Source organism: Canis lupus, chromosome 26, assembly GCF_048164855.1.
Source record: "Canis lupus baileyi chromosome 26, mCanLup2.hap1, whole genome shotgun sequence".
NCBI lineage: Eukaryota > Metazoa > Chordata > Mammalia > Carnivora > Canidae > Canis > Canis lupus.
The window spans coordinates 22772887-22783383 of record NC_132863.1 but is presented as its reverse complement, the minus strand read 5'-3'; the positions used below and the strand labels follow the sequence as shown (position 1 = coordinate 22783383).

The 10497-nt window shown below is 36.4% G+C and overlaps 1 long non-coding RNA gene across 1 annotated transcript; it reads left to right on the top strand.

Moving 5' to 3' along the window:
- Positions 1–2964: 2964 nt before the first annotated feature.
- Positions 2965–9973, top strand: LOC140618257 (uncharacterized). The gene is made up of 3 exons (XR_012018458.1): positions 2965–3122; positions 5907–6033; positions 7364–9973. It is a non-coding gene; the product is annotated as an uncharacterized lncRNA (long non-coding RNA).
- Positions 9974–10497: the final 524 nt, after the last annotated feature.

Here is a 10497-nt window from a genome sequence, read left to right as displayed (position 1 = left end):
GTTTTTTTGTTCGTTGTTTATTTGTTTTTGTAATGCTGGTGCCTGACTTAAGCTTTGATTGCAGAGGCATCCACTTCAACAATGGCTATCTCTAATAAACACATTACCAGCTACAGAGCTAGAAAAAGAGCCCCCTACCCATCTTCACTTAGGTCCCTTTTAGAGATCTTGGTTGATTTCAATAACTGACCACTTGGGACACTACTTTTTTCTCTTCCCATGCTTTACATTTTTTTTGTTTAATTTATTTGAGTAATCTCTATACCCAGCATAGGGTTCAAACTCACAACCCTGAGATCAAGAGTCATGCACTCTTCCAACTGAGCCAGCCAGGTGTCCCTCTCTTCCAATGCTTTAAATTTCTGCTCTTACATTTAAAATTCACCAATAGTGAGACCATAATACCCTAAACCCCACCCTCAGCCCAAATAAAAGCAGAACTCCAGACCCCTGTGCACACTTTCTCTCTCCCCATGACTTCCCTGTGTGGCCTCAGGTGTGCTATGTAATCTCCATGTCTTATAAGTAATAAACTTTATTTCTTCAAAGTTTCCTGATGGTTATTGCTGAAAAGTATCTTGCAATCATAACCACAAGGGCTGGTCCAACCACAAGACCAATTATTGATAGGCTGAGACTGGCACACAATACGCCTTCAGGCATGCTAGATTTCTACCAGTTCTGTACAGGTTGGTTTGCAATGTCTAGAGTATCATATAAATGACACAAGTCTTGACAATATTTTTAAAATATGACACCAAAAGAACAAGCAACAGAAGCAAAAATTAACAAGTGGGACTATACCAAACTTAAAAGCTTCTGCACAGCAGAAGAAACTATCAACAAAATGAAAACAGCAACCCACAGAATGGGAGAAACTATTTGCAAACCATATATCAGGTAAAGGGTTAATATCCAAAATATATAAAGAATTCATACAACTCAATAACAGAAAAGCAAACAATCTAATTTTAAAATAGGAAGGGGACTTAAATAGACATTTTCCAAAGAATACATCCAAATGGCTAATAGACACATGAAAAGATGCTCAATATCACAATCATCAGGGAAATGCAAATTAAAACCACAATGAGATGTCATCTCACGTCTTTGGAATGGCTGTCATCAAGAAGGCAAGAAATAACAAATGTTGGCAAGAATGCAGAGGAAGAGAACACTTGTGCACTGTTGATAGGAATGTAAATTGGGATAGCCACTATGGAAAAACAGTACAGAAGTTCCTCAAAAAATTAAAAATAGAACTACCATAGCAATCCCACTTCTGAATATATATCCAAAAGAACTTTCATAAAGTACTGGTAAGAATGTAAAATGGTACAATCATTTGGAAAAGAAGTTGGACATTTCTTTCCTTTCCTTTTCGTTCTTTCTTTCTTTTTTTTTTTTTTAAATAAACTCTTCAGCCAGCATGGGGCTTGAACTCACAACCCTGAGATCAAAAGTCACATGCTCTACCAACTGAGCCAGACAGGCACCTGGCCATTTCTTAATAAGTAAATATATACCTATTCTGTGACTGAAATTCCCCTGCTAGCTGTTTATACAAAAGAAAAGAAAGCATATATCCACACAGAGACTTGCACACAAATGATCAACAACAGCTTTGTAGTAACAATATCTAGAAACAACCAAAATTAAGAGGTGAATGAATAAACAAATTTTTGTATATCCATGAAATGGAATGTTATCAGTGAAAGTAAATTAAGTATTATTATATCCAACACCATGGATGAATCTCAAAATTATTACACTGATGAAAGAAGACAGGCTAAAAAAAGAATGCTATGCATTCTTTATGTGCTATTTTAGAAATCGCAAACAAATCTATATACAGATACTGGACCATTGGTTGTCTGAGAAATATGGAGGAAGAGAAAGAAAGAAATGGATTTCAGAGAAGCACAAAGAATCTTTGAAGGTTGAAGGAAGTATTATGTTGATTGTGGTGGTGGTTTCACCCATGTTTGCATATGTCAAACTCATCAAATTGAACACTTTAAATAATACAGTTTAATATATGTCAGTTATATCTCAATAAAGCTGTAAAAGAAATGAAAAAATAAAATCTCTTCACAAAGAAGGAAATCTCAAGTCTTTTGAATTTCAGCCACAATCCAGAGGGCCACTCAAAAAATTTTAATGCAATTTAAAGTTTACTGGGACTACCTGTCTTTAACCAGTTCCATCTAGAGGACACTATTATTAAAATGATGTGTATCCTTCCACCCCCTTTAGCTAATACTTTTACTGACATACATACACACAATACAGTTTTACATAAATTAGAATCATTACTATATTGTTCTACAGCATTGCTTTTGCACTCAAAAATATGTTTAGAAAAACAAATCTGCTGCAGTCTTTTTAACAGATGCATGATGTTAAATCATTTGAATGCACTTCATTTAATGATATTCTACTGATGGGCTTAAAGGGGGATTTGAAGACATCTTTGTACATAGATCTTTGATCACTGACATTTCTTTAAAAAAAAACTTTTTGAAGTGCTTATGATCAAAAGAGGATTAATCTGTTCATTCAACAATTATATAGGTACTTCTCTGTACCCACTACTGAAAAACAGAAAAGAATAATATATAGTCAGTGTCCTTAAAGGCATTCCATTTTAGAGGGAGAGACAGGTGAACAGATTGTCACAATGCAGTAAGATAAACACTAATAGAGTCAACACAAGAAGCTGTAAACAAAACAAACAAACCCAGGTAGGAGTGCCCAGGCTTAGAGGATCAAAATAAATTACCCTTGTAAGTGTCCTTTCTCTCCAAATTACCATACCATTCTTTCACCTTTTCTTCTATCTTTCACTTTCCTTAACGACATACCTAGGACAGGACTCTGAACAGTGGTGCTTCAATTAGAGCTTCTGGCCAATAGACTGCAGTTATGTTTGACACAGTATCCTATATGCTACTGGTCTACTGGCTGAGCCCAACCCCATCTAGAAAAGACAACAGAGACCTGTGTCCAGAATCACACTGAATAGAGTTTTGGACTCCATAGAACCCACTGTCTTTCAGGAGCTATGAAGTCCTTATTATTCACCTTCGCAATTTTTTTCCTCCTGATTCACTTGGTCTCAGGTAAATAAAATCTTGGGGGGAAAAGAAACACTAACCTAGAACAGGGTCCTGCACATAGAATCCCTATTGTCAAACTCTCCATGAGAATGGGGGAAAGTGTTTTCACAGGACAGGAGACTGAGGTTTGCTCTGTTTCTTTAGAACATCTCTCTTCTAAGAGATCCCAAGAGAAGATCTAAGAGATCTCACAATGGAGCAGTGACTATGGTTGAAACTGAGGGAGAATAATTAGTACCCAAATGCAGAGATGGACCTGACTTTCCAAACCGCCCTCTATCCTATCACCGAGGGCCAACTCAGGCCAGCCCTGCCTCACTTCACTTTGTATGGCACCAGGTGTTATCTTCTAAAGTAACAATTCTACAATATTACTTCTAATTTTCTTGATCTTTCAGAGAAGATCTCCCATTTTTGTATTCTTGGATGTGATTAATAAGACTGGAAAGGCTATTTCTGAATATCTGTAGGACTGTAAAGTGGAAAAGTGAAGGAAACTATCCTGGGTGGACATGGGGAAAAGATTCAGAACTGCTGGAAGACCCATGTCACATTTCAGGCTTCTCGTGTAAACATTCCTTCTTTTTAATTAATTCTATAGTTCATATTTACAAAATTAAGACAGGAATACTCTACTTGGGAAATCAAAAAAAATTGGTTACAATTTAATAACCTCTTATATTTTCTAAATGTTGACCAAGTCATATGTCATGTTTCTAACCTAACTGCTTAATTTAATGTTTTGTGAATTTTACAGACCTTTAAATATTCCTCAAAAATAAGGTTTGCCATAGATGTTCATTATTCTATTTTTATTCCAACATTTGTTTGGAAAGACTTTGCTTGCATCAAGTTATTTTTTCCTTTTTTTTTTTTTTAAGATTTTATTTATTTATTCATGAGAGACACACAGAAAGAGAGAGAGGCAGAGACACAGGCAGAGGGAGAAGCAGGCTTTCTGCAAAGAGCCAGATGTGGGACTCAATCTTGGACCCTAGGACCACATCCTGAGCCGAAGGCAGACAGACACTCAACCACTGAGCCACCCAGGCGTCCCAAGTTATTTTTTCCAATGTGTTAGTATTATAAAGTGTTGTAATCTAGTTCATAAATCATTGTAGGATTTCTGTATATAAGCAAATTTTAGAAGTTCATTTCCAGGTTACATCATAGTATTTCTTTTAAGAGAACCACCATACATTTTTCAAATGGTCACTCTTAGTATGTTAGTACTTTCTCACTAATTAATTTAGGTTTTCCTAGATTAGTATATTAACTTTGAAATTTTATATTAATGTAAATATTGTGTGCTAGCTTTTAGTACCTTTATTGATATGTACTTTCATATCTATGACAAGACATTATTTTTATCAGGGAACTGGCATATATTTTCAAATGGTTATTCTTAGCATATTAGTGTTTTCTTATTAATTTGATACTTTTATCTGACAGGTATGTTAACTTTGGCATTTTATGCATTGCAAATTATTGTGTTGGTTATTTTTTACTTTATTGATACAGATAAATTCTGTATACCATATAGCCCACTCATTTAAAATATATAAATCGGGGATCCCTGGGTGGCTCAGCAGTTTAGCGCCTGCCTTTGGCTCAGGGCCTAACCCTGGAGTCCTGGGATCGAGTCCCGCGTTGGAATAAATAAATAAATAAATCTTAAAAAAAATAAAATATATAAATCAATGCATTTTAGTCTATTTAGAGAATTATGCAACTATCACCATGATCTAAACTTAGAATCTCCTCATCATCCTAGGAAGAAACCTTGTGCCCATCAGCAGTCACTCCTCACTTGGCCCCACAAACCCAAGGCAATCACCTATTGGTCACTTTTTAATTTTTTATTAATTTATTGAGGTGTGAAATTTTCATTTTCATATCAAATCTATTAGTATTTTTCTTTGTATTCTCCATTAGCTTAGAAAGTTCTTTCCAGTATTGAGAACAGTTACTTGTGTTTTATATTTTCTATGGTTCTATTTTTTACACTGGACTATATCTTTTTTTTTTTTAAGATTCTATTCATTTATTCATGAGAGACAGAGAGAGGCAGAGACACAGGCAGAGGGAGAAGTAGGCTCCATGCAGGGAGCCTGATGTGGGACTCAATCCCGGGTCTCCAGGATCAGGCCCTGGGCCGAAGGTAGCACTGAGCCACCCGGGCTGCCCACTGGACTATATCTTATCTGTAATTTTTGAATATATGCCACAAAGTACCAAACTAACTTTTTGAGGAAGAATTTCCTAACAGAAAGATAATTGTGTTATTCTACAGCCTGCCTCCAAGAATATAATGGTTTCCATTCTCTACTACTAGCAAACTGTTCAAATTGAAGGATAGGAGAAAATTAATAATGGTATGAGAAATGTCTCAGAAAATGTTCCTGGTCTTAAGTAACCTCAAAATTCTATGAGTTTAGGTTGTACAATTTTTCTCCCTGCCTCTGGGAACATTAACATACATCACACACTCACATGATGTTCTAGTTTTAAAGCAAAGGGCCCTGAGAAAGTTCAGGTTCATTTTCTAGACAAACACAAGCAATTCAGGATTATCCTGTAAGATTAGCCAATCCATCTCCAACATCTAGTGGCATTAAAAGTGGAATACATATATTTGGGAGAGAAAATCCTCAAAACACCAAGACACGTGGAACATCAGGAATGGAAAGAAGGAAACAACAGATTTGATCTGAGATTTCCATCCATATATCCCAGCTGAAGAAAGACTTTTGAGTGTCCCATTCATGGAGATGTTTGTTTTTACAGTGAGGAAAAGGATAAAAGAAGGCATGGTTGGAAAGGGAGTATAAGTCCAAGGATCATTCCAAGAGCCCTTAAGACACACAGAATATGAAGAGGGAGAAGAGTCATGAAAACAGCAGAAGTCCCTCAGGTACATCAAGCTCTTCACCAGCTCATGGCCTTTGCATACGCTACTCCCTTTCTTTCTAACACCTTCTAGGTCTTCACAGAGCTGGATCCTTTTTATCATTCATGTCTAGCATCAAATTATCACTTCCTTAGGGGTAATTCTATCATCCTGTCATTAGTAGATCTACTCAGTTTCTCTGTTACATTATTTCTTTCCTTAATAATACTTAGATCATGGGATGCCTGGATGGTTCAGTGGTTGAGCGTCTGCCTTCAGCTCAGGTCATGATCCTGGGATTTTGGGATTGAGTCCTGCATTAGGATTCCCTACTTCTCCCTCTGCCTATGTCTCTGCCTCTCTCTGAGTCTCTCATGAATAAATAAATAAAATCTTTAAATAATAATAATAATAATACTTAGACCAACCTGTAGCTATTTACTTGTTATTTTCTTTCTCCTCTTTTCCAATGTAAGCACCTGACCTTGTCTGTTCTGCTTAATTCTGATTATATATATTTTGATTGAATAAAAGAAAATATGACTCAACATAGAGCAAGATGGGGAAGAGTCCAAACATCTCTTCATGGCCCTCTATATGTTAAACCATTTGATGGAAGACTTTGTATATGTATGTAATATGCACACATATTATGTACCTACAAAATATTTATACCCTGCAGAATGTCTCTCTGATTAGTATGTTCCTAGTAAAATGCCTCTTTTATATTTTATTACTAAAATTACCAAGAATTATGCATATATAATCAATGTTTATATGTTAAAACTTTAGATGTATTTGTCTATCAGTTGATACATTATTAACAACATATGTAAGACAAGCATAGAATTACATTCCAAATAAAATTTGTAGGATCTCAGAAACATGTAATGATATTCTCAAAATCCCCCAAGTGTCAACAAAAGCTATGTCTGTTTTGATAATTCTGAGAAGCATTACAACAATGATTTAAGCATTTCATATGTTATAGGAGGATAGCTTGTGAGTTCTACTTATGTGTTTAAATGTGTTTTGGTTACACTTTAGAAAACTGGGGATTTTGTGTTGATGTGTAATAATATGTAATTTTTTTCATTAAAAAAATGAAAAATAGAATTCTGGGGAAAGTTTGCATGCAGAATTCTCATTTCAGGAACGGTAAGTTCTTACATATGTATATAAATCCATATGTTTCTGTATTCATAAAATCTCATTTATTCCTCAGAGGAAGTTTTCACTGTTAGGACAAATACAACAAAGCAACTGATAAAGACTTCAATAGTCAATGTTCAATGTTTAAATTTATTTTGATAAATATCTTTGGTTTAATGAGCTAAACAATTCCTTTACACAGGTCATTTATTTTTGAGAAGGTGTGAAAACAAAATGGGATATTGCAAGAAGAAATGCATTAGTGGAGAACTTCAAAAAGATTATCTGAAATGGAGATGTGACAGACACAAGGTGTGCTATGTTCTGGCTACTGACAATAAAATTAAACCCTTAAGTTCCAGTAATAAAATCTTTATGCCAACTGTTAAGAATCAACAACTATCAACTACTAAGAAACTGAAAACTACACTAATGGTGATCGCTGCTTCTACTATTTGAACATTTCAGCTTCTGTCTCCTTAGAGGATCCCTGGTTCATTAAAGCAAAGGGCCTTATTTTGGGCTCAGTCTTCTCTCTACTCCCCTCCCCACTGTCCCTCCACTCACGTCACATCTCCTTAGCACTAGCAGTGCCAGAGGAGGGATGCAAATAAGGCAGATGCCAGACACAAGTGAGGCTTAGTCCAAAACACTCATTAGGGATGGATGGACAGAAGTGGTGTCATCACTGAAGACAGTTTCCTAGGCCTCAATCTGCCGATAGCAGTGATTATCAAACATTAAAGCACAACAGAAACACCCAGAGAGACTGCAAAACACAGACTTCTGGCTCTCACTTCCAGTTTCTGATTCTGTGATAGAGCTTGAGAATTAGCATTACTCACAAGTTCCCAGGTGATGCTGGTGTTGCTACTCAAAGAGCCACACTTTGAGAATTACTGGTCCATAATATGGAATGCTTGAAGGCCTCCTCCTACAGATTGAAGGCATTTGCCAAATATTTTTCAAGTGGTTAATAATACAAAACCATTCCTACCATAAGCTTTCATATCCATTCTCTTATTGGGTTTCCTACAACCACCTTAGGATGTAGGTATTGTGACCTCACTTCAAAGAAGAGAAATACTGGTTTGCAGGCATTTGAACTGAGATAGACTTAATTGACTATTAAGAGCACTCTATCAAAAAAAAAAAAAAAGAGCACTCTATCACTCTACTTTGATGTTATCCAATTTTCTTCTTTCCCTGGAAATCTGAATATAATGGCCAATTTAGAGAGGATAGAAAGGAGAGTAAGAGCTCTGTAGTGTGATGTAAATACTGGTCTATTTAGTTATTCATGTTTATTCATAGGCCTTTTTCCTTAAGAGCTGCCCACATAAGTCAGAGAAAATAATCAGAATGAAATATCACCTTCATTTATTCTAGATCTCTTCCAGGAGACTGGCCTCTGCATCCTGAAACAGACACATCTATGATCTATGTTATCATCCAGCAGAGGAAATTTGAGGGGTAGGTCATCCCAAACTAGCAGGACATCATTGCCTTTTACTCCCATGGCTCTCATTGTAGGCAGAACTCATGAACTCACACAGGAAAGGGGATGGACAGAGGCAGGTCACTTCAGCACAGGAGGGCAGTGGAAAAAAACATGAGCTTCACAGTCAGACATCTATGAGGTCACTCATGGTCCCACCAACTATTCAGTTATTCAGTCTGTGGACAATTAATTTCCCACCTTTAAGCCTAAATTCATGAAGCTGAAGAATAAAGAAAATATTTAGTCCCACTCAGGGTCCTTTGAAAGTTGCTAGAGTAGTATATTCAAATTTACTCACAACATAAGGACTTAGCCATAGCAGGTTGCTGATTCCTGGGGGAAGAGCAGAAAGGCACAGTTCCCGAGGGCCCTGCTCACTAGACCATGGCTGTTTTGCTTGGGTATGGTGATTAGCAGCCATGTTTCACCTGGGGGGAAGGAAGCTCATTGCAATGCAAAGAAGGCTGTGACAGAGGTTAAGATCAGAGGATCTCACTGAATAGCCAGATGGGATTTTAAAGGCTCCTGGTAGAACTCACTGTGCTTTCCCCTCAGTAATCACCTTGATCACTACCTTGCAAACACCTCAGAGCTATGATCACTGTGATTATGGGTGAGGAATATCATCTTAGTGCGGCAGCCTGAAACTTTACCCTACTTTTTCCCTTACATCCATTCCTTTTTCATCCCATGCTGGAACTTAGGTGGCAAATAACCCTTCTCTGCTTTTGAAGGAATCTTCATTGTATGAGAATCCAGAATGTGCCAAGCACATTGATGCACAATGTAATTAAATAAAAGCCTTCTATAAGAATTATGATAACATGATTAAAGCTAAGGAAACTAGAGCAAAACATATCTAGGTTCTCCTTTTACTATGTTTACTTATTATGTGGTCTCTACCTCAGTTTATTCATTGGTAAGACAGGTATAATCATACACTGACCTCCTGGAATAGGTCTAAAAGTTAAATAAGCACCTTGAACACTGAGCACAGTCTCTGATACTTAATGAAATGCTATGAAATATGGGTTTAAAAAAAGTATGTGAGGTATAGGTTATTCTCATTTAAAATATGAAAAATCTGAGTTCCTGTAGGTAAGGGATCTTGAACAAGAGCAGCCAGCCACATTTGGGAAGCAGTTCTGCTGCTCCCAAGGCCATATCTCTAACTCATCTCCTGTTAAACCTGAAGGTATCCTCAAGGCTGACTTCTAACCTGTTAGTTTTTCATCCTGCAGAGTCGCATAGTCCTCAAGCATGAGCTCTGAAAACCACACACATTCCTAGCTGTGCATTCAGGCTTTCGTGTCTGAATAAATCTTTTCCTTAAATAAACTAAATGAGAATTGGATTTCAATGCATATCAGTATTTGATCCTAATAATGACATTCAAAAGTTTGACTCCAAGACTCATAATCACTACAAAGTAAAAACCTGTAATAAAAAAATACACAAAACTTAAAGATAAAGGACTCAAAGCATATTATTATGGAAAATTGCCAAATCACAAAAGAATATGATAAGACAGAAAGAAAAGAATAAAGGATCTGCAAAACACCCAGAAAACAATTAACAAAGGGGCATTAGTAATTCCTTACATATCACTAATTATTCAGCCTTAAAAATAGAGGGAAATCCTACCATTGCAACAATATGAATAAACCTGGAGGACATTATGCTGAGTGAAATAAGCCAGACACAGAAAAGCAAAAGTGAGATCATGTGATCTCACTTATAAGTGGAACTTAAAAAAAGAAAAATTGAACTCAGAGTAACAGAGAGTAGAATGGTAGTTACCAGAGCCTAGGAGTGGGGGAAAGAAAGGAGATAAT